This window comes from Orcinus orca, chromosome 1 (genome assembly GCF_937001465.1).
Source record: "Orcinus orca chromosome 1, mOrcOrc1.1, whole genome shotgun sequence".
Taxonomy (NCBI): Eukaryota; Metazoa; Chordata; class Mammalia; order Artiodactyla; family Delphinidae; genus Orcinus; species Orcinus orca.
This window is the reverse complement of record NC_064559.1, coordinates 190,198,171-190,220,467: the sequence shown is the minus strand read 5'-3', so window position 1 is coordinate 190,220,467 and position 22,297 is coordinate 190,198,171. Positions and strand designations below refer to the sequence as shown.

The following is a 22,297-nucleotide window of genomic DNA, read 5'->3' as shown; positions in this document are numbered from 1 at the left end:
GAGGTGAAGTCTCATCGAATGTCAGTGTTGGAATGGCGCCTAGAGACGTCAAGTTAGTAGATGGGGAAACTGAGGCCCAGAAAAGCTGAATGACTTACCCAAGGTCACTAGGTCCATTTGGGGGACAGTCAGCGTGGGTAGCTTGGGAGCAACTTCCAAATCTCAGACCCTTACCTGGCCCTCCTTGGGGTGGGTGGGGTGGGAAAGGGCGTCACCTTCGTCCAGGGCACTGGCTACGTTCCCCACGTGGGTACCTCAGGGGCCGGGAAAGCACGGACTCTAGAGCGGGTTCGACCTGCGCCTGCGCACACGCGGCCAGCCCCCTAGCCTTTTCCCCTCTTTTTCCTTCCCCTCCCTGCTACTTACCGGCCTAGGGGAGGGGGGGGAAATGAGAGGAGCCAGAACTTGGCCTCAGCCAATGGGCTGGCGGGCCGCGGGCCCGGCCCACTACTTCCCTGCGGCGCCACCCAATAGAAATTTACTACAATGTTGTGGCGAATAGAGGGGGAGGGCGCGCGGGGCGGGCTGGCTAAGGGCCGGGCGGGCCTCGCTTTGCTGAGTGAAGGCGGGAGGGCGCGCGCCGGGGCCGCCTGCTCGCTCCCTCACTCGCTTGCTCCCTCCCTCCGCCGGTGGGTTAGTCAGTCAGTCAGTCCGCCCGCCAGCAGCCCGCGGGCCAGCGAGCCGCAGAGGGCCGAGCCTCGGACGCCGGCGCCTCCTTCTGCCATTGTTCGTCTGGCGGCTGCAGAGGCGGGCACGGGAGCCCGGGCCCCGGAGCCAGCGGTGAGGCTAGGTGGCGGCGGCGCGCGAGCGGAGCTGGGGTGGGGGGCTCGGAGCTGTCCCCGAGGGGACGGTCCTGGAGGCCGCGGCGGCGCCGAAGCCTCTTTGTCTCCAGCCCCCCGCAGGCCCGGGCCGGGGGCGCGCGCTCCACGGCCTCCGCACGCCCTCGGCAAGCCGGTGGCCGAGGGGCTGGAGCCGGGGACGCGGCCGGCCTGAGGGGAAAGAGGCGGGGGTGGCGCTGGGGGAGCGTTTAAAAGTTAGGCTCAGGGTGCATTTTTGACGAGGGGAAATCGGTACCGTCTGGTCTGTCAGTCATTGTACAGTGGGCAGGAGCCCTGGAAGGAAACCAGATGGGGGCGAGTTGCAGGTTTCGGGCGGCGAAGGTGTGGGGTGCAGCCGCAGAGAGGTTTCTCGGTGAAGAGGTAGCTGGGCGGTCTGGAGAAGTCAGGCATAATGTGAGGGGTGGAGGGAGCCCTGCAAGGACTTTAAGGCCTTCCCGCCATAGACACCCACATCATTAAGAAAAATTCCCCAAACCCGAGGGCTCTATGCTCTCCCGCTGAGTCTTCCCGGGTCCCAGGGACCAAAGGGTTAAATCGATTCTCTCAGCGTCGTGACCTCCTTTTTCAGTTCGCGCATCTGTCGGCTTGGACGTATTTCCTCCTGCTTGCTGGGCTGCCTTTACCTGTGGAGAGGCTGGATCTAGACTCGCCCTCCGAGATGCATCCCCAGGCTGTTAGTCCTGGTGGGGGTTTGCCAAAAGATGTTTTTTCTTCCCAGAAACGGGCATTCTCTTGAGAGAGAAAGTGATCTCACGTGAAACAAATTGCTGACGAATAGGTTTCTGGCCACATGATAGCGACTGTCATCCTGTTGTTTCTCTAACTGTACCCAACCATAAATGCCTAGTCTGTGGAGACTTGTCATTTTTTGGCATGTATTGCTGATTAGGAGTTAGTTTTTTTTTTAAAGAGATGCCGAGCTTTTTTTAGTAGTCTGGGTGATTTCACAGCTGCTATTCTGTTCTTTCTGTTTTTAGGGAAGGTTGCAAGAAATGGTTATGTCTCTGTCTTGGATATTATTATAGTGAATTTATACTCTCTTGAGGATATATACTGTACCCAGTGCTGTTGCTCATTATTGTTTTCTATATCTCAGTCTTGGCAGTATTTTTTACCGTTTAAATCAAATATAGTTATATACATGCTATATATATTACAAATATCTTTATATAATTCTTATCATCTCAATTTTGTGTAGCATTAACTCTTACTTTTTGTGGAAACTTGATGTACTCTTCATTTTCCTTTTCTGTAAGTTGGAAACATAATAAGTTCTTTGCCAGCCGACCAATTTTGGTTTTATAAAATAGTTTCTTGGGGTGTTATTAATATAATCCATATGGAGTACATAGCAGAATATATGGCACACAGTAAGCACTCAATAAATGACAGATTAAAAAAAGTTGATATAATGCCTGAACATCAGATCGCCTTGGTATCAAGGTGCTAATTCAGACTGCCTTCTACAGGAAGGTTATAATTAAGGTAAAGATAGGTGTTATTCATATCCCTGGGGAAACCGAAGTGCGGTATATCTTTGCCACTATTAAAAGCGAACTTACCTGCAGCAGCATGCTAACCTTCTGATTCCTCTTTCTTCTAGTAACAAAACTACACTTTTTTTCCTTGTATAATTGAATTCAGGTTTACAAATAAATGATTTTGATGTTTAGGCCTCACCGAAATTCTTCCAACATTTATACCAGTGTTTTATAACCAAATATCTTTTAGGTAAGTCCTTGCACAATGTGGTCCCAATCTACCTTTCTACCTTTATTCTCTTTATTACTTGTATTTTCCAACCAAAAAGAACTGCTCAGTAATAACCCATGCTTTCCTATCTCTGTACCTTTGGCCATGAGGTTCCATCTACACTTGTCATATATATTCCTTCTGATAGTTTTGAGTTCTCTTAAAAATGTCCCATATTAGTAATTTGAAGTGTGGGGAAAATTTCCCTATGTGAAAGGAACTTGATGGAATTTTTTGTTTTGTTCTGAGTTTTCTTTGAGCTTCATTAATATGGCCAGCCAGTTGAATTTTTTTTTTTTGCGGTACGCGGGCCTCTCACTGTTGTGGCCTCTCCCGTTGCGGAGCACAGGCTCTGGACGCGCAGGCTCAGCGGCCACGGCTCACGGGCCCAGCCGCTCCGCGGCATGTGGGATCTTCCCGGACCGGGGCACAAACCCGTGTCCCCTGCATCGGCAGGTGGACTCTCAACCACTGCGCCACCAGGGAAGCCCCAGCCAGTTGAATTTTAACTGGTGTTTGTTAAAAGGATTTAGGTCCTAAGTGCCCCATCAATGTGTGTAGCCCTTAGTGGTAGATGATGGCTGATGGTAGATTAAGAAAACCGCTTAGGCTTCCATTCTACTCAGAGCTAAGAACTCTACCAGTTGACAGGTTTAACACTTGGAAACTCTGGCTGTCAACAAATAGACTAAACTAATAGAAGAAAGTTTTACATTTTAGGTGGATTTCTGCTTGCTTTCTACATCTCTTTCTTGGTGGTCTAAGGGTCAGCGTGTCTTTAATGTTGGTTAAACACTCAAATCATATTTATTGTATCCAAGTATTAGATATGGTAAACAAGCCTATGTTTTATTTAATTTTATTTTTTGGCCGCGCCTCAAGGCATGTGGGATCTTAGTTCCCTGACCAGGGATTGAACCAGTGACCCCTGCATTGGAAGCTCAGTGGCTTAACTACTGGACCACCAGGGAACCCCCAAGCCTATGTTTTAAAGTAGGCTCATCCTCAATATAATATATAAAATAACGTGATGTGATACTTTATATAATAGTAAGAGAATAGTACACAAATCTTTCTCTTTTCATTTTAAAAGTACTTGTATCCTTTCTTTTTCTCTTAAGAAACATTTCTAAGCTAATATCTAAATTAACAAATGATTTTAAAATATTTCTGTCTCCTCTGAAAAAAAATGGTGTGTCATTTTGTTGAGATATGACCTATGTATTTTTCCTGTTATTCTCTCTCTCTTTTTTTTTTTTTTGCGGTACGCGGGCCTCTCACTGTTGCGGCCTCTCCCGTTGCGGAGCACAGGCTCCGGACACGCAGGCCCAGCGGCCATGGCTCACGGGCCTAGCCGCTCCGCGGCATGTGGGATCTTCCCGGACCGGGGCACGAACCCGTGTCCCCTGCATCGGCAGGCGGACTCTCAACCACTGCGCCACCAGGGAAGCCCTGTTATTCTCTTTTGTCAGGTTTGTGCCTCACATTTAAAATTCACCAGTGTGATGTTTTCTTGTATGCAGCTTGAGTTTAAAATTTTTGGAAACTACAAAGCCAGCCTTCCATTTTATGCCTTAGTTTATGGTCTTAATTTTAAACAGATTCATTTTATGGGAGATAGTGTGCTTACAGTGCTATATGGTTTCCTTCCTCCTGCTCCTAAGAAGGCTTCAGAGTTAAGCTTGTCAGAAGCGTTGCCTAAAAGTCACAGGATTCTTGAATTCTCTGCAGGTACTTTGGTATGCTTATCAGTAGATTGTGATTTAAAATGTGCAGTCTGTGATTTGTGATGTGAGTTATAGGGCTTGCTTATATTGTTTTCTGAATGTCCAAATCTAATTTAATATTGGTGATCTGATTTTATAACTTTAGAATATCAGTGGCTATCAGGGGCTAAATGTGGTTCTGAAATCAATAGGAGTGTATATTTAGATCAGTCTGTTTCCTTGTTATCTAAGAAGCAGGTCAGTGCAGGTGCTGCCAGTGTACTTTTCCAAGAGTCTCATCAAATTCGTGATTGGTCACATGTATATTCAAATGCAGATTCATTGCTACCTCTAAAGGACTTATTTTTTCCCCAACTGCTTGAGCATAGAATCACCTTATTTTATTTGTGAGCTAAACAATAATAATTCTAACATCTTTTTTCTTATGAACAACTTTGCTTTTTTTCTGTGAATAAAGGCCCCAAAGATTAAACTTTTAAAAACTATTAAGAGAGGCCTCTGAATTGATCAGTTACAGGTCTTATTTATGCAGAGTATCTAGAATTATTGGAAGGTAGTTGATTCATTGCATTTGTAATAGGTTTTAGTTAGAAAAGAGCCAGATTCCAAATATATATGTCAGTTTTTGTTGTTTATTTAAGTTTGTTGGTATGCCACTGGTAGCTTACTTTGTGTCCTTTTTATGAGTGGGTTCATGGTGTGCTCAGTAAAATGTGGTGTAACAAATACTCTGGTGTACACACTGGCGTAGATTAGTATTTATTTATTTATTTTTAAAATAAATTTATTTAAGTAATTTATCTTTTGGCTGCATTGGGTCTTCGTTGCTGCGCGCGGGCCTTCTCTAGTTGCAGCGAGCGGGGGCTACTCTTCGTTGTGGTGCACGGGCTTCTCATTGCAGTGGCTTCTTTTATTGCAAAGCACGGGCTCTAGGTGCATGGGCTAATTCTAGATTATAGTTAACCCTTAATACAGGGGTTAGGGGTGCTGACCTTCCGTGCAGTTGAACTTGTGTAACTTATAGTTGGCCCTTCATATATGTGGTTCTTCCATGTATGTGGTTCTGCCTCTGAGGATTCAACCAACCTTGGATGGTGTAGTACGGTAGTGTTTACTATTGAAAAAAATCTGTGTATAGGTGAACCTGCGCAGTTCAAACCCCTGTTATTCAAGGGTCAACTGTGCGGTGGAAGCCTGGAGTCCTCACCAATGGACTGCCAGGGAAGTCCCCAGAAGACTTTTTTAGACATTTTCTCCTAATCATCCTTTCCCTCCATGAAGATTTTATTTTTTTTCCTAATATTTATTTATTTTTGGGGGGTCAACTGTATTATCTAATAATATTATCTATTAATAGGGACAGGAATACATCAGTTTCTTTTTGGAAATAGGTGGAAATAATAAGATAAAATAAAATAGGGTATAATATATACTCCTGTAGTTAATTGTGATTTATAAATGTGATCTGCCTGCTCCTTGTGTCTACCATCCTCTATAAAAATCCAGATAAACTTTTTGGTAGGCCCTTTATATGGCTGAATTGTAACACTGGACCCAACATAGACTGAGGTTTAGTTACTTTCTATGTTAATATTCACTCAGACACTTTAACATTATATTTTGATAGCATTAAACCATTATAACGTTACTGAGTGAGCAACTCTGTGATTTAACAACATTAAAGCATGGGATTATTTTGAATGGGTTAAGTTTCAGCCTGTGACCCACAACAAGTGTAACAGAAATGTATACTTTTGGTAATTTATGAATATGTAGTAGTATGCCAAGGTTCAGTTGTGATTGCTATTTAACTATTAGTTAATGCTTGCATAAATTCAGTAACCCTATTAGAATCATTTTAACACAATGGGATCTTAACAGTATGTCTTTGAGTACATCATCTTATAAAGAAATGCTATTTTAATTTATATGTCAAGAATGTTTTTTTTTTTTTTTTTTTTTTCGGTACATGGGCCTCTCACTGCTGTGGCCTCTCCCGTTGCGGAGCACAGGCTCCGGATGCGCAGGCTCAGCGGCCATGGCTCACGGGCCCAGCCGCTCTGCGGCATGTGGGATCTTCCCGGACCGGGGCACGAACCCGTGTACCCTGCATCGGCAGGTGGACTCTCAACCACTGCGCCACCAGGGAAGCCCAAGAATGTTTTGTTTTTTAGAGACTTCTTTAAAAAATTTTTTTATTTTTTTCCAAATTTATTTATTTTATTTATTTATTTTTGGCTGCGCCGGGCTTTCGTCGCTGCACGCGGGCCCTCCCTAGTTGTGGCGAGTGGGAGCTACTCTTTGTTGCGATGCGTGGACCTCTCACCGCCGCGGCCTCTCTTATTGCGGACCACAGGCTCTAGGCACGCGGGCCCCAGCAGCTGTGGCGTGCGGGCTCAGCAGTTGTGGCTCGTGGGCTCCAGAGTGCAGGCTCAGCTGTTGTGGCACACGGGCTTATTTACTCCGTGGCATGTGGGATCTTCCCGGACCAGGGATCAAACCCGTGTCCCCTACATTGGCAGGCGGACTCCCAACCACTGTGCCACCAGGGAAGCCCAGGCATGTATTTCAATTAACCAGTTTGAAATTCTACATATATTCAAGTGAAAAGTGTTTCACCTTGATAATACACTTGGTACAGATTTTTGAAATTCATTTACACTACTGGTTTTGACCATATGGACACAGGCAGACCTGTCAAGAGCTTCAAGGATTTAAGCCTTCAAATTTTACCTGCCAGCCATTTCATCAGTAGGGACACATGGAAGACAGTTTAAAGTGAAGGCTCTTTTTTTTACTGCTGCCACCCACTTGCACTTTCTTCCCCTTTTATCATTTTTAATGATTCAGAAAATCGACACTGTTGCTAACTTACTACCTGCAATGTTCTGCGAATCTTGATGGTATTATATAATTATATAAGCCGTTTGCGTGGTGTCATATGATGTTGTATATATGTCCTCCCACACATGTGTCTTTAGAGTAATTTCTTTCCATCTGGTGTTGGAAATGAGCTCTTTGTGAGGTTATTTTTAAATCTTCAAGCTTTCTGGCATCCTCAACACTTGAAATAACACAATTGATTTTGAAGGCAAGAAAACCCACATAATATATATTTAGTGGGTTTTTTTTTCCAGTGAAAATGTGAATAGTATTTTATTTAAAAAATCATATCCTGTGTTCCAAATAGGCAAAACATGTGCTTTATGTTTAGATTGTTTCTAGATAATTTTGTTAGTAGGAAATAATCAGTCAGTTGTTGCCAAGTAGATAAAGTAAAGGAGAAATAGTTAAGGGAAAGGATGCCAAGAATAAGAGAACTGTTGGAAGAAAGATGTTTCAGAGATATTTTATTCTCTGAAGGTTTATTGGAATCCTCATCTGAACTCTTGCAGCATTTATTTGTTTCATACCAAATTTGTCACGTGTTGCTTTATATTGCACATGAAACTGGTGTTTCCCAATAAGGTTGTCAGCTTCTGGAGGGCAGAGGGTCAATATCGTGTCTTTCATTGTCCTCCCCATCCTCCCAAACACAGATATTGCTTAGTACAGTAGCTAGATATGTAACATAGACATGTAGAATTGTAGTGAGAATGTGAATTCCGGGATAATTAAGATTAAAACCTGGTTATAATTCTGACTGCTTCTGATTGCCTCTGTGTGTGTGTATCATATTTTCTTGGAAAGTAAGTTGCAGATATCATGACAATCTACTCCTAAAATACTTCAGTATCTCCTAAGAATAAAGAGATTATTCTACGTTAGTCACAATACCATTATCATACATAAGAAAATTAACAATATTTACATAATAACAACGAATATCCAGTCTATATTTTAAAAAGATCGATGTCATCTACTCAGAAAGATTCATCCAATAATTTCTTTTCTTCAGATGCTATTTTTGTTGACTTCTCTTTGCTAGTTGTATTATCTCTAATATGACTGTTAGTGAACACTGGTTAGCAGGAAATGTTTAATAGTTAATGTACTCCCTTTGGTGTTTCATAAGATTGAAAAGACTAGCATTGGGGTGAATGATTGCATAATGATCAGAGCATCATATTTAAATAAATATCTTAAAGAATATATCAGGTTTCCGAAGGGCATCGTGTTTTTGTTTTGTTTTTAGATTTTTATTATGTGTACTGTGGTAGGCAGCCTTTAAGATGGCTCCAGTGATTCCTGCCTCATGATTTTCATGCCTTTGTGTAATCCCTTCCCTTTGAGTGTGCCCTGGACCCAGTGACTTCTTTTTTTTTTAAAATAAATTTATTTATTTATTTATTTTTGGCTGCCTTGGGTCTTCGTTGCCACGCGCAGGCTTTCTCTAGTTGCGGCGAGTGGGGGTTACTCTTCGTTGCGGTGCGCAGTCTTCTCACTGCGGTGGCTTCTCTTGTTGCAGAGCACGGGCTCTAGGCTCGCGGGCTTCAGTAGTTGTGGCACGTGGGCTCAGTAGTTGTGGCTCGCGGGCTCTAGAGCTCAGGCTCAGTAGTTGTGGTGCATGGGCCTAGTTGCTCCGCGGCATGTGGGATCTTCCCGGACCAGGGATTTGAACCCGTGTCCCCTGCATTGGCAGGCGGATTCTTAACCACTGTGCCACCAGGGAGGTCCACCAGTGACTTAACTTCTAATGAATAGAATACAGCACAAGTGGTGGGATATCACTTCCAAGATTGGGTTACAAAAGGCTGTGGTTTCTGTCTTGGGCACTCTCATCTTGGGTACTCTCTGGCTGTCTTCCTGTCACTTGGATAACCAGCTGCTATTACCTAGGAACATTCAGGCAGTCTATGGAGAGGCCCACGTGGTGAGAAACCAAGTCTGTTAGTAACTACTATGAAAGTGAGCTTGGAAGCAGATTCTTCAGGCAGAGTTGAGCTTTGAGAGGAGTGTAAACTTGGTTGACAGCTTGACTGCAACTTCATGAGAGACCTTGAGCTAAAGGCACCGAGCTAAGCCATGCTTGAATTCTTGACCCACAGAAACTGAGATCATAAATGTTTGTTGTTTTAAGCCACCAAGTTTTGGAGGTAATTTGTTGTATGACAATAGACAACTAATACACCTACCATTTATTAATTTAATAAATATTTATTGATCATCTACTATTCACCAGGTCCTGTCCTAAGTGCTTTGGGACATAACAGTGAAAAAAGTAGATTAGAAATGTCTGTTCTTGTGGAGTTTACATTTTAGTGGGAGAGGACAAATAATAAAGTATACAAATCAGGGATAAAATATATAAGATTTTAGTGAGGATCAGGGAAAGCAGGATAAGGGGACAAAGAGTGAGGGAAGTGGGGTGGATATTTTCAGTAGAGTGGTCAGAAACAACCTCTCTGGTAAGGTGACTTTTGAGCAGAGTCCTGAATGGTATCTGGAGAAGAGCATTCCAGGCGGAACAACATGTGCAAAGGTTAAGCGTGTTTGGTGTGTTTGAGAAACATTGAGTAAGCCAGCATTGCAGGGTCAAGATGATCTACGGGGAAATGTTAGGAGTTGAGTTCAGAGAGGTTACAGGCGGGAGGAGCAGTTCACGTGGTGCCTTGTTGGCTATGCTACAGACTTTGCTTTTTTTTTCTGAGATGGGAATTCTTGAGAGGATTTTAGCAGAGGTATGGCATGATCATTTAATTAATACATACTAATTGATTATCCACAATGAGCAGGACCTTGTGCGTATATGTGGTCACAAAAATGTAGAAGACATGACCCCTGTCCTAAGGAAGTTTAGTGATCTAGTATTAGAAATCACTGGGCATGCACCAAAAACTTAGGAATAGAGGCGCCGTGTTGGAAGGGCATATAGTTATAGGAAGAGCACAGAGTATGACCTGGGTTAAAATTCTGGCTCTTCTACTTGGCTTAACACATTTCAGCCACAATTTACTGGGTGGTATTATATACCTGGTAAAACAGTAATGCTACTGTTTATTGATGACTTATTATGAGCCACAGTCTGGGCTGTGTGCTTTGTAGGGATGACATAGGTGTTGAAGAGTGTGAGCTCCAGGGCTAGAATGCCTGGTTTTAAATTCTCGTTATGTCACTCTTTAGTTGGTGGTGACCTTGGGCAAATTACTTCTGTACCGCAATTTACTCATTGTGTAACATGTGGATGATAAAAAATACTTAGCTTTTAAGGTTGTTATAATGAAAAATGAGTTAATATATGCAAGGTATTTAGAACAGTGTCTGACGCCAGATAAATGTTAGCCATTATTTTTACATTTAAGCCTCACCACAACCCTATGAAGTAGGTGTGAGTCATCCCATTTTACATTTTAAATAGCAGGTTAAAAATTAAGTAACTTGTCCAAAGTTGTACAACTAGCAAGTGAAAATTGGCCTCAAAGCCGAATTCTTTACTGCTACACCTTTACTTAGTACAACCATGAACATGTTAGGAAGGAGAGTTGCAGGCCTTCTGTCAGAGATAATGATTTCTTAATGATTGTGATCTTGTGAAAGTACTTTTCTATGCCTCAGTTTTCTATAAAATCAGGATGATACCCACATTACACAGAATACATAGTAATAACAAGCAAAAACAAACCTTGCAGTGTGCCCACCATCTACAAATAATCAGCAAATGTTAGTTCCCTTTTACCTATGATAAAATATGACCTCGTGAAAATGGGGACAAATAATCTTTGGTTAAGGAGAAGAATTTTTATATCTTGACCCATACCTTTTTTCTACTTAAATTGGGCATCTATGTTTCTATATTATTATTATGTATAAATAAATATAGCTGTATAGAAATGTATATGGTTTTGTCTGCCTTTGGATTTGATTCAGACTTACACTGTAACATTTTTAAGCCTGTGTGTCAGTATTCTAAAGACCTGTTTCACAGCAGCTCTGGCTTCAGAGCTTCATTTCCGGGTTGGTAGGACACGATCATGTGGTTGATGTCCCAATTGTTGCTTTTATCTTTTTCGGCAGATGTGAAAGTAAACATACAAGGTTGAAAAACAGGAAGGGGTTTGGCTGCTGTTCGTTGGGAGGGTATTTTTGCAGGGGAATTTGTACATAAGCCACCTGAAATCTGAAGTGCCTTGACTCTTCCTGACATTTTAGCAGATACAAAAAGATACTATACCTTATTGTCATAGAGTAAGTAAAAAAGCAAATGATTTTGCAGTTGAATGAATTTGTGAATTTGCGTATAATTCTGTGTTGAAACATGTTGGAGAAGTGAGATAGTGTGTTCCTTTTTTTGTTTGAAACAGAGAACTGATGTGTGACTTCATAGTCACCCCCATTCTAGGTTCTTTTTACCTGGGGAATACTTTCTCAATAAGGAAATGTAGAGCTTTTTGTTATTTTTGGGTATCTGTATCATTACACTTGAACTTCAGAAGCCAAAACTTAAGACAGCATTTTTCTACTTGGCTCTTGTCTTTGTTTCTGAGGAAAGGGATGAACACATATGAAATGTTAGCTATATAGCAGGTACTGCTCTTCATATATGCTAACTAAGTGCATATATTAAATTTAAATATTTCCATCTTTGACATTCAATCCACGAGTTGTTTTTATTGATTTGGAGAAATCCCTCCCTCTTTCCCTTCTCCTTCCCTTTCCGTCCCTCCCTCCCTTTCTTCCTTCCTACTCCTTCTCTTAAATGATTCTCTCCCATACTTTTGCTGAACAGTTTTCTATTAATAGTATTTGGAGGCAGTGTGATGTAGCAGTGAGTAACGGTATGGATTTTGGAATCAGATAGACCTGGGTTTACAGTAAGGTTGTTTTTGGCAGGAAGAAACTGCTGTCTATCTTAATAAGTAAAAGCCAGGATCCTCCAGAGTTGGCTTTAGGAGGAGATTCTGCACATGGAGTAGGATAATTGGAACTCCTAGCAAGGACTTTTGTTCCCAAAGATTCACCTTTCCCTGGGGGAATCCCTTGTTGACCTCAGGGAGTGTTGCCTTCCTTTAATTTTCTGTCCCAGAGGTGAGTCTTCTCTTAATACTCCTTTAGTACACAGCTGAGACCAGGCTGGAACATTTAGTACTTTGCTAAAGGCTAGGAGATACAAAAGGGAAATAAGCTGAGAGTTACTAGGATGCTTCTATATAATCTGGCTCACAAGATAAAACTCCTCTTTAATTGGTGGTCTTCTTTTGGGATGGCTCCCCTCTTAATTGCAACACACATGTCTGCCTTCCAGTGGCAGAAGCCATTTCCATTAACGCTTCTACCTGGGAGTGCCTACAGTATATACAGATTGCCCTAAACCCAGAGGAGACGGCCAAGAAAAAAAAGAGGTTCTCTGTTTTGCCAGCCTTTGGTTATATTTGAGAGAGGAGCCACTTCTTGCTTGTGATCAACACCGGTCTATACAACCTTTAAGGGAAACCACCGTTACTCATAGAATATCTGATTAGCATTCACAGAAAAAAACAAACAGAGGGGTTTGGGGGTAGAGGTGGGAGGGGGAGGCTTCCTTTTAACCATTTACCCCAGATTATATAATCTCTGATTATAACTCAGTAATTTGGCACAAAATAGCTCTCAATAAATATTCCCTCCCCATTTTTTGATTCTTAACCCCATTTGATACCTAAGGAGCTGTCCTTTAAACTTGTTGAATTTTATCTCAGAGTTTTGCTTGAAGAGATCCTAGTCCTTAATCAGGTCCAAAGCTGGGCTGAGGACAGTGGTGATAAACATCACTCGGTGTGATCAAGATGGAACACCTGGTGCTCTGAGCAGTCTAAGTTTAAATGCTAAAAGAGTGTCCTTTGTATCACAGACTATTAATTCCAGAAGGGGATATAGAACTTGGCTATTGCTACAAGGTTCCTGGCTTGTTTTAAGATAGAAAAAGTATAATAGAGTCAAAGACCTTTGTAGTCACAGACCTGGTTTAGAATCCTGGCTCTGATACTGTTTAGCTGTATGTATTTGGGCAAGTTACTTATCCTCCTTGTGTCTCAGTTTCTTTGTTTGTTAAATTTGTGTAACGTTTGACATGACATTACTACCTTTTAGAACTGCTGAAAAGACTAGAAATAATATGTAATATGTTTAATGTAGTGCCAACACACAGTGGACAATTAATGAATAGGAAATAATAATTATTATTATTTTAAATGACATTTCTTTAAAATCCATCTTCTCTGATTTATACATATTCTGACCTTGGCTTTTTTTTTTGACAGCTTTATTGAGATATAATTAATTAACAATTTTCTCATTTAAAGTATACAATTCAGTGTTTTCTAGTATGTGCAGGCATCATCTCAATCTAATTTTAGAATATTTTTGTCCCCCCAAAAAGAACCCCCGTACCCATTAGCAGTCAATCCCCATTCCCCACCCTGCAATCCCAGCACTAGGCAACCACTATCAATACTTCGTGTCTCTACAGATTTGCCTGTTCTGGATATTTCATATAAATGGAATCATTCAATATGTGGCCTTTTGTGATTGGCATCTTTCAATTAGCATTTTCAGGGTTTGTCCATGTGGTGGTGTATCAATAGCTCATACCTTTTTATTGCTGAGTAAGATTCCATTATATGGCTATACTACATTTTATTTATCCATTCATCAGCTGATGGACATTTGGGTTGCTTTCACTTTCTGACTTATGTTTTTGTTTTTGTTTTTTGCGGTACGCGGGCCTCTCACTGTTGTGGCCTCTCCCGTTGCGGAGCACAGGCTCTGGACACGCAGGCTCAGTGGCCATGGCTCACGGGCCCAGCCGCTCCGTGGCATGTGGGATCTTCCTGGACCGGGGCACGAACCCGTGTCCCCTGCATCGGCAGGTGGACTCTCAACCACTGTGCCACCAGGGAAGCCCACTTTTTGACTATTATGAATAATGCTGCTGTGAACATTCACGCACAAGTTTTTGTGTGAACATATGTTTTCATTTTTCCTGAGTATGTACATAGGAGTGGAATTGCCAGGTCATATGGTAACTCTGTGTTAACATTTTGAGGAACTGTCATTGGCTGGTTTTAATCATGTTTTTCCTCTTTGATTGCATGGTCTTCTGTTTTCTGTCAGCCATCTTCACTGTTAGTTACCAACAGCTTACTGAATTATTTATTTATTTGGCTGCGTTGGGTCTTTGTTGCTGCGCGTGGGCTTTTCTCTAATTGTGGCAAGTGGGGGCTACTCTTCGTGTGGTGCTTGGACTTCTCATTGCGGTGGCCTCTCTTGTTGCAGAGCACTGGCTCTAGGCACACGGGTTTCCGTAGTTGCGGCACGCAGGCTCAGTAGTTGTGGCTTGTGGGCTTCGGAGCGCAGGCTCAGTAGTTGTTGTGCACGGGCCCAGTTGCTCCGCGGCATGTGGGATCTTCCCAGACCAGGGCTCGAACCCATGTCCCCTGCATTGGCAGGCATATTCTTAACCACTGCCCCACTAGGGAAGTCCATGAATTATTATTATTTTTAAAATTTATTTATTTATTTTTGGCTGTGTTGGGTCTTTGTTGCTGTGCACGGGCTTTCTCTAGTTGTGGCAGGCGGGGGCTACTCTTCCTTGCGGTGCGCGGGCTTCTCATTGCGGTGGCTTCTCTTGTTGTGGAGCACGGGCTCTAGGCACGCGGGCTTCAGTAGTTGTGGCACGTGGGCTCAGTAGTTGTGGCTCACGGGCTCTAGAGCACAGGCTCAGTAGTTGTGGCGCACGGGCTTAGTTGCTCCGCGGCATGTGGGATCTTCCCAGACCAGGGCTTGAACTCGTGTCCCCTGCATTGGCAGGTGGATTCTTAACCACTTCGCCACCAGGGAAGCCCCCATGAATTATTTTTGATTATGTTCTTACTATTTAGCTGTATCCCATCTTGCTTAAATAATGTCATTGCAAATGAATCTGTTTTTATATAGATTATACCACATATCCATGAAATGTTCTTTTCTGTTTCATCACCTTTTTTTACCTGTTATCTTTCTCTCTGGCTGAATATAGTTTTACAAATAAAAGTTCTAAATAAAATTCTACTGAAATTTGATCCATACTTGGTTTACTGTACCTGGTTATGATAGTACACAAGATCTGTGATAGGAGATCTTTTTTCTTTAAATTTTATTTACTTTATTTTTGGCCGCGTTGGGTCTTTATTGTTGTGCACGGGCTTTCTCTAGTTGCAGCGAGTGGGGGTTACTCTTCGTCGCGGTGCGCGGGCTTCTCACTGCGGTGGCTTCTCTTGTTGCTGAGCATGGGCTCTAGGTGCGAGGGCTTTGTTAGTTGTGGCATGTGGGCTCAGTAGTTGTGGCTCGTGGGGTCTAGAGCACAGGCTTAGTAGTTGTGGTGCACGGGCTTAGTTGCTCCGCGGCTTGTGGGGTCTTCCCGGACTAGGGCTCCAACCCATGTCCCCTGTATTGGCAGGCTGATTCTTAACCACTGTGCCACCAGGGAAGTCCCGCTAAACTTTAAAATAACCAAATGATTTCTCATTTAGATATCTCTTCTACTTTATTTTAAATTATCTAGAAAAGCAGGTATAACAAATGATAGGTCGTTGATTCTCATCAGAGACAATTTTCTATGTGAAAATTGTGACCAAGATAGACTGGTTTTACTTTAGTGTATGAAAAGTAACCCTTTACACATTGAGAAACTCTTTGCCTTTTTCTCTGTATTTCATCTTCTATTTTTCTAAGATTTTATCTATTCTTAGAAATTCTATTACTACCTGAAGCAGTTGACTCTAAGATCTACATTTTCCAATCTTGACACCCATATTCCATTTGTCTTTTCACTGTCTATGGATAACTCCTTTTGGGTATTTTATGTCACCACCTCTCTTCACCATTCATCTATCCAGTATTTTATTCTTTGCTAGTCACTGTACTAGAAATCAGGATTTCAGAGATGAACAAGGCACAATTCCTACCCTCAAAGAAACTACCAGTAAAAGTGGGAATAGCTCTGTAAGGAGATATGCACAGGATATTGTGGGATTACAGAGAAGGAAAACCAAGGAAGAAAAGAAAATTCTACTAGGGACAAGGGAGTAGCCGAGGGAAAGGCTTCCAAGAAGTGACTCTGAGTAAATTCTTGAAGGACACATGAGAATTAGCCAGTCCAATTGGAAAGGAGTGTGTGTGAAGAGTTTTTCAGATAGAGGGAACTGTAAATGCAAAGGCACAAAAAGGAGAAACAAGTTAGGAGAACTTTGAGTAATTTTCTGCCTTAGAGTACGTCACGTGGAGAGAGATGTAGTGAGAAATCAGATCATGAAGAATCATGGATGCCATTATTAAGGGATTTAAACTCTGTTCTGAAGCATATGGTGAGCCATGAGCTGATTATATTATTGAAAGATTATTCTGGTGGCTCTGTGGAGGATGAATGGGAGAGGACTGAAACTGGAGGCAGGAAGAAGAAAGAAAAGGCTGCTATGTTAAACCAGAACAAAGATTACTGGGGCTTGAACCTAGACAGTGACAGTGGAAGGGATAAGATAAGTTAAGAGATATTTAGGAGTTAGGTTAAATTTCATTGGAAGATGCATTGACTGTGTGAAGCAAGGCTGACTCTCAGGTTTTTTGTTTGTAGGACAGGGCTTATGATTAGGTTTGCTTGTTACATAACCTTAGTGTTCTGCACTTCTCTGTAATACTCAGTACCATTGTAATTTCTTGTTTAATTTCTACCTTCCCTGCTAGACTATAAGACTCTGAAGACAAGAACCATATCTGTGTTACTGATTTTCAAATACTTAGTGACCAGTTTACTGCCTGCCATACTGTATGAATGGATGAATGAGGAAGTAAATGGTGCTGCCATTGACCAGTACAGGTTAAATGTAGGATGTTTTCATTGTTTTTTTTTTGTTGTTTTTTTATACTAGCAACAGTAATTTTCCCTTCCCCAGACTTGAAACCGTGGTTTAATATTTTCCTTCTTTATATCCTTCACCCATCATATTCTCTTTGTCATCAAGTTCTCTTATGTCTTTCATTTTAATATGTCTTGGATTTGTCCTTTCATTTGCATTCTTGCTGACAAAGCACTAACTCAGACCAAGGCTAAATTGTGTTAACCTTTTTTTTATATGTAAACTTTTATCTTGGAACAGTTTTATTTTATTTTAAATTTTATTTATTTATTTTTTGGCTGTGTTGGGTCTTCGTTGCGGCGCGTAGGCTTTCTCTAGTTGCCGCGAGCGGGGGCTACTCTTCGTTGTGGTGCACGGGCTTCTCATTGTGGTGGCTTCTCTTGTTGCGGACCATGGGCTGTAGGCGCATGGGCTTCAGTAGTTGTGGCTCACAGACTTAGTTGCTCCGAAGCATGTGAGATCTTCCTGGACCAGGGATCAAACCTGTGTCCCCTGCGTTGGCAGGCGGATTCTTAACCACTGCACCACCAGGGAAGTTCTTATTTTGGAACAGTTTTAGATTTATAAGATTACTGCGAAGATTGTACAGAGTGTTCCTGTATACCCCACACCCAGTTTCCCCTAGTATTAATATCTTATGTTAGTATGGTACATATGTTAAAATTATTTAACCATATTGATACATTATTATTAAAGTCCATACTTTTTTTTAAAGCAAATTTTTATTTATTTTTTATTTTTGGCTGTGCTGCGAAGCTTGTGGGATCTTAGTTCCCCGAACAGGGATGGAACCTGGGCCCTTGGCAGTGAGAACACAGAGTCCTAACCACTGGACCGCCAGGGAATTCCCAAGTCCATACTTTATACGTTCAGATTTCCTCAGTTTTTTCTAATGTCCTTTCTGTTCTAGGATCTCATCCAAGATACACATTACCTTTAGGCGCAGTGTCTCCTTAGGCTTCTGTTGGTTGTGGCTGTTTCTCCAACTTTCCTTATTTTTGATGGTCTTGACTGTTCTGAGGATTACTGGTCAGCTATTTTATAGAATGTACCTCAAATGGGATTTGTTAGATGTTTTTCCCATGATTTGGATAACAGGGTTTTGGGAGGAAACCACAAAGGTAAAGTGCTATTCTCATTATATCCTAACAAGGGTACATACTATCAATATGATTTATCACTGTTGATATTGACCTTGCTCTTGACTTGAGGTACTTTGTCATCTTTCTCCACCGTAAAATTTCTCTTTTTCCCCCGTCCTTTCCATACTGTACTCTTTGAAAGGAAGTCACTATGCACAGCACTCACTTAAGGAGTGGAGTGTTATGCTCCATTTCCTTGGGGGCAAAGTATCTACCTCAATTATTTGGAATTCTGCACCAGGGATTTATCTGTTCTCCATTTATTTATTCAACCATTTATTTATGGGTATTTATATATATTTTAGATTATAATTCAATGCTACTTTATTTTGTTGTTCAAATTGTTCCAGCTTTGGCCATTGGGAGCTCTTTTAATTGGCCTCTAGGTTCCTTAGACATACCCTCATCAGTGTACGTGTGTGTGTGTGTGTGTGTGTGTGTGTGTGTGTGTGTGTGTGTGTGTGTGTGTGTGTTTTAACACTTTCTTACTTTCTGGCACTACAGGATGTTCCATGCTTATTTTGTATAATTACTGTCCCAGTCCTGGAATCAGTTATTTCTCTAGGGAACCCTGTTCCTTTTATTGGAGAATGGTATTAGAAACCAAGACCTGTGCATTAACTACCTAGTTGATCTTCTTGCACTTGGTCTTTTTCCTTTCCAGTTCATCCTGCCATATTTATCTTCCTTAAATAGAACTTCCATTGAGTAGGTGATTTATCTCCTTAAGAGTTATTATAGCTCTCTACTGCTGATCTGATCAAACACTATCTTTAGCTTAGCTTTCTTGGCCTCACCTAATTTACTTTTCTCATTTGTTTAAGGGTTTATCTCTCATTTCCTTCTTGTGCTGTTCTGACCTTGGCCCTTTCTTCTCTAACATTCCAAGTGTAATTCACACTTTCCTTATTCTTATCTTTGTGTGTTTTGGGTTTTTGAATTATTAGACTTGCATGTTTATTGTACTTGGTAATTAATAGTCAAAATTAGAAATCAAATACAGAAGAGACTCCAGAAATCATTTGGCCCATCTTCTCATTTAGAGATAAGGAGATCTGGCCCCTAAATCTGGAGTGAGTGCCTTGACCAATTCATGGCAGAGACAGAATTTGGTCCTTGGCTTTATCTCACTTTGTACAGTATTCTTTTCCTCATATGCAAATACTCCCCCAATATCCCTTTTAAAAAATTTGAGATATAATTTATATATCATAAAATTTACCATTTAAATATGTACAATTCAGTGGGTTTTCATATATTTACCATTATTATTATTTAATTCCAGAACATTTTCATTACCCTAATAAGAAACCTCTTACGCACTAGCAGTCACTCCTTGTTTCTCCCTCCCCATGGACTTTGGCAACCACTATACTTCTGTAGATTTGCATATTATGGACATTTCATGTAAATGGAATCCTATAATATGTGGCCATTTGTGTTAGGTTTCTTTTACTTAGCATAATGTTTTCAAAGTTCACCCATGTGGTAGCATGTGTCAGCATCTTTTTTATTTTTACTCTTTTTATTGATGAATAATATTCCACCATATGGGTGTACCACATTTTGTTTATCCATTCATTAGTTGATGGATACTGTATTGTTTGTACTTTTGGACTATTATGAATAATGCTGCTATGAATGTTGATGTACAAGTTTTTGTTTGAATATCTGTTTTCAGTTTTCTTGTGTATATACCTAGGAATGGAATTGCTGGGTCATATGATAATTCTGTGTTTAACTTTTTGAGGAATTGCCACACTGTTTTCCATAGTGGCTGTACCATTTTATATTTCTACCAGCATTGTATGAGGTTACTGACTTCTCAGCATCTTCACCAACACTTGTTATTTTTCCTTTTGTTAAAAAAAACATTAAAGCTATTCTAGTGAGTGTGAAATGGTATCTTATTGTGGTTTTGAGTTGCAGTTCCCTCATGACTAATGATGTTGAATATTCTATGTGCTTATTGAATATCTGCATATCCTCTCTGGTGAAATGTCTACTCAAGTCCTTTGACTATTTTTTTAAAATGTTAATTAATTAATTTATTATTTATTTTTGGTTGCACTGGGTCTTTGTTGCTGTGCGTGGGCTTTCTCTAGTTGTGGTGAATGGGGGCTGCTCTTTCTTGCGGTGCGTGGGCTTCTCATTGCGGTGGCTTCTCTTGTTGTGGAGCATGGGCTCTAGGTACGTGGGCTTCAGTAGTTGTGGCACGTGGGCTCAGCAGTTGTGGCTCGCGGGCTCTAGAGCGCAGGCTCAGTAATTGTGGTGCATGGGCTTAGTTGCTCCACGGCATGTGGGATCTGCCCAGACCAGGGCTCGAACCCATGTCCCCTGCACTGGCAGGTGGATTCTTAACCACTGCGCCAGCAGGGAAGCCCTTCCTTTGACTATTTTTAAATTGAGTTATTTGTCTTTTTATTGTTGAGCTGTAAGAGTTCTTTATATATTCTTAAGACTAAACTCTCATCAAATATATGATTTGCAAGTATTTTCTCCCCTTCTGGGGTTATCGTTTCTCTTTCTTGATGATGTCCTTGGAAGCACAAACATTTTAAATTTTGATGAAGTCCAGTTTCTCAAAATTTTTTGGTTGCTCATGCTTTTGATGTCCTATCTAAGAAATCATTGCCTAATCCAAGACTATAAATATTTACACTTACATTTTCTTCTAAGAGTTTTATAGTTTTAGCTCTTACATTCATATATTTGATCCATCTTGAGTTAATTTTTTATAGGGTCTGAGGCAAGGGTCCAAATTCATCTTTTGCATGTGTCTATCCAGTTGTCCCAGAAATGCATTTGTTGCCTGCATTGAATTGTCTTGGCATGCTGTTGAAAACCAGCTGGGCGTAAATGTATGGTTTTGTTTTTGGACTCTCAATTCTGTTCCATTGATCTACATGTCTATCCTTATGCCAGTACCACAGTGTTTTGATTACTATAGCTTTGTAGTAAGCTTTGAAATCAATAAGTGTGAGTCCTCCAACTATGGTCTTATTTTTCAAGATTGTTCTGGCTGTTCTGGTTATTCCTTGCATTTCCATATGAACTTTAGGATCATTTCTACAGAAAAAGGCAGTTGGCATTTTGATAGTGACTGCATTGAATTTGTAGATCAATTTGGAGAATATCGCCATCTTAACACTATTAATTCTTCCAATCCATGAACATGGGATGCTATTCTGTTATTCCATAAGATGTTATGGAAAAACCTGAATGAACTTTTTGGCCAACCCAATAGGTCTTTAATTTTTTCATTGATATGTTGTAGTTTTTTGTACAAGTCATTATTATTATTTTTTTTTTGGGTTAAATTCATTCCTAAGTATTTTATTCATTTTGATGCTATTATAAATGGAATTGTTTTCCTAATTTCATTTTTGGATTGTTTATTGCTAATGTATAGAAATATAATTGATTTTTTTTACTATTTTTTATATGTTTTTTATTTTTTTCTTGCTTAATTACCCTGGCTAGAACCTTCAGTACAGTGTTGAATAGAAGTGGTAAGAGCAGACATCCTCAGGGCTATTAGGGAGAAAGCTTTCTCCCTATGTATGGGATGTATTGATGTTAGCTGGAGGTTTTTCATACTCTTCATCAGATTGAGGAAGTTTCTATCTATTTCTTGTCTGTTGAGTGTTTTGTTTTGTTTTTTTCTTGTCATGGAAGGGTGTTGGGTTTTGTCAGATGCTTTTTCTGCATCTATTGAGATGATCATGAAGAATTTGTCTTTTATTTTATTGATATGGTGTATTACATTGATTGACTTGTAAGGCTGATCCAACTTTACATTCCTGGGATAAATTTCACTTTGTAATGGTGTATAATCCTTTTTATATGTTACCAGATTTGGTTTGCTAGTATTTTGTTGAGGATTTTTGTGTCTATATTTATAAGGGATATGATCCTGTAGTTTTTTTTTCTTGTGAAGTCTGTCTGGTTTTGGTATCAGTAATACTGGACTCATAGAATAAGTTAGGAAATGATCCTTCTCTTAGATTTTTTTGGGAAGAGTTTGT

General features: G+C 40.8%; 1 protein-coding gene across 22 annotated transcripts in view; it reads left to right on the top strand.

Annotated features, from left to right (window-relative positions):
* The window catches only part of EPB41 (erythrocyte membrane protein band 4.1), a 205,563-nt gene that overhangs the window by 19,901 nt on the left and 163,365 nt on the right, over positions 1-22,297 (top strand). Inside the window, exon 1 of one of the 22 annotated variants that reach the window (XM_033422362.2) lies at positions 623-780. The exons of the other annotated variants lie outside the window; for them this stretch is intronic. The gene's annotated coding sequence lies outside the window, so the exon portion shown is untranslated. Of the gene's footprint in view, positions 1-622; positions 781-22,297 lie in introns of those variants that run through there. 22 annotated transcript variants of the gene reach the window in all.